At 39.5% G+C, this 2786-nt stretch overlaps 1 pseudogene; it reads left to right on the forward strand.

The window, feature by feature from the left end:
- Positions 1 to 2786, forward strand: part of LOC102819764 — a 28655-nt pseudogene extending 25869 nt beyond the window's left edge.

The following is a 2786-nucleotide window of genomic DNA, read 5'->3' on the forward strand; positions in this document are numbered from 1 at the left end:
ACTCGGCCAGATGAAGATAAAGAAGTTTGATATCAGGAGCAAGCATAAATTGCTACAATTTGATGAACTGAACCTTTGCTTATGGATGTAGTTACTCAAAATTCCAACCATAAGGGAAGGAATCTTCATATCATGGATCAAGCTGCCTCTACAGTACACTAGGTTGATAGAGATGGGCAACTTAGACATTGGCTATCAAAAATGGGGGGCTATGAAGGAGCTCTTAAGGTCAGCGGTTCGAAACTACCAGCCGCTCCGCGGGAGAAAGATGAGGCTTTCTACTCCAGTAAAGACTTACACCCTCGGAAACCCTGTACAGGGTCGCTATGGGTCGGAACCGACTCGATGGCACTTAACAACAACAACAAATGAAGGCGCTCTAGGTGAATAGTGGTTATGAAATGGACTGTTAATCTCAAGGTCAGCAATTCAAAACTACCAGCTGTTCGACAGGAGAAAGATGATGCTTTCTGCTCCTGTAAAGATTTTCAGTTTCAGAAACCTTATACAGGGTCGCTATTAGTCGGAGCCAATCATTACAATCTGCTCCATGTACCATCAGAGGATAGTTTCCCAATTATCCAGATGGGTCTGATGAAAGTGGATAGGGGAGGATGGCAATAGGATTCTATGATCAATTGTGTACAATTATTAACAGGATTAATTGTGATCATCACAACTGTAAATGTAGAAGATGTGTAATTAAAAGTGGGGAGGATTTTATCTTTCGTATCAGGAACAGATTACCAGCAAGAAGGAAAAACATGACTGGAGTGTGGGATCCTAACCAGCAAAGTGGTGACAGCAGAGACAGTGGCAGAGGCGATCGCATAGAGAGATAAAGCAGCTGAGGACTCTAAGCCCATGGACTGAGAAAGGCTGTGTACCTGTGAGCAGGAGGCTGACTTGCCAAGTGTGCCCATTAGATATTTAGATAAATATTTATTTTCTGTTTTGTTTGTGTACATAAAAAAAAAAAAGGAATAGAGGTAAATACTCTGATGGTACATGGAACAGATTGCAATGATTGCAATGAAACAAAATATGATTTATTAAATGTAAAATTGATCATCTGTCCTTTAAACTTTAAACATCACTCAATTCACAGTAAAAAAAAAAAAAAAAAATTCCACTCAGTCTCTACCCTAAATCAAAATCTGTTTTAATACCCTCTTTAAAAAAAAAAAAAGGTATGTCTGATACCAAGTAAATGAAAATTAAGTGCACAAAAAATAAATGTCAAGAAAATTCAGTTTTTCAGTTGTTTCCTTGGCATAATTTTAAAGTATTTTGTTACATTACTATTATATTTTTGTGCATTTCAGTTTTTCTACATGATTGAATATATCACAGTTTATATAAATAAGTGAGTTGCATTAAAAGTTACGTGGCAAATTTATACATAAGATGTTAACAGCATTTTAATTTAACTTTTCACTTAAAATGTATATTTAATCATTACTAATGTTGTACTCAGGAGCTCTGGTAACGTAGTGGTTACAAATCGGGCTGTGAACCTTAGGGTCAGCAGTTCGAAACTACCAGCTGTTCTGTGGGAGAAAGATGAGGCTTTCTGCTCCCATAAAGATTTACAGCCTCGGAAACCCTGTACAGGGTCACTATGAGTCGGAACCGACTCCATGGCACATAACAACAACAACAAGGTTGTACTCAATAAAATGTGTAAAGTTTATGTTTTCTTATTTTATGCCTAGAACACAGACACTCGTATAATATGCAAACATATATGTAGTATGGAGTCCTGTTATGGCATTATAGGATGGCTAACCACAAGGTCTGCGGCTCAAACCTACCAGCTGCTCTTTGGAAACCCTATACAAGGTTGCTATGAGTTGGAACTGATTTGACAACACTTAACAATAACAACAATACAGAATGGAAAATTTACTAAAATTTCATAGGGAGTTTCAATTAGGGGAAAAAACAACAACAACTCTAAACAGACTTCCAGGAGGGTCTCAATAGTGAGAAAAAAAAATATTGGGAAACACTGCACTAGAAACCTGAGTTCAGAGTGCATAAAGAAAAGCAAAAACAGAAATAGAAAGTTGCAGGGAGGGGGTAATGAATGGGGTGTAGGTCATCCCCAAAATGCAAAGTAGTATATTCCCTATTCAAAATACTTGTGCACAGAGGAAGGTACTCAGAGAACCTAGAGGCCAATGCTGAGAAAGTTACCAGCATCAACCAGAACAGCAGCATCTGCAAGATCATCAATGGCCTCCATCTTCCTTTTATTGATGGCTCTGGTGGTGCTTAGCTGCACCTCCACCTGCCCTCTGGGTTTGGACCTGCCTCAGAGCCATAGCCTGGCAAACAGGGGACTCTTGATGAAGAGAATCTCACCCTTTCTTCTGCCTGAAGGACTGAAATGACTTTGGGTCTCCCCAGGAGGAGCTTGATGGCAACAAGTTCCTGAAAGCCCAAGCCATCTCAGCCAATTGTGAGACGATTCAAAAGTTCAACCTCTTCAGCATACAAGGCTCATCTTGGGATAGGATCCTCCTGCATTGAACTTTATCAGCATCTGAATTACCTGGAAATATGTTTAATACAAGAGATGGGCCAGAAGAAACTTCGCCAATTAATGAGGATTCCTTACCGACTATGAAGAAATACTTCTAAAGAATCACTGTCTGTCTGACCGAGAAGAAATATAGCCCTTGTGCCTGGAGATCATCAGAACAGAAATCAGGTGAGCCTTCTCTGCATCAGCAAGTTGGCAAGAAAGACTAAGAAGTAAGGAAGATGACCCGGTTCCATGA

The sequence above is a fragment of the Chrysochloris asiatica genome, unplaced genomic scaffold (assembly GCF_000296735.1).
Source record: "Chrysochloris asiatica unplaced genomic scaffold, ChrAsi1.0 scaffold00065, whole genome shotgun sequence".
NCBI lineage: Eukaryota > Metazoa > Chordata > Mammalia > Afrosoricida > Chrysochloridae > Chrysochloris > Chrysochloris asiatica.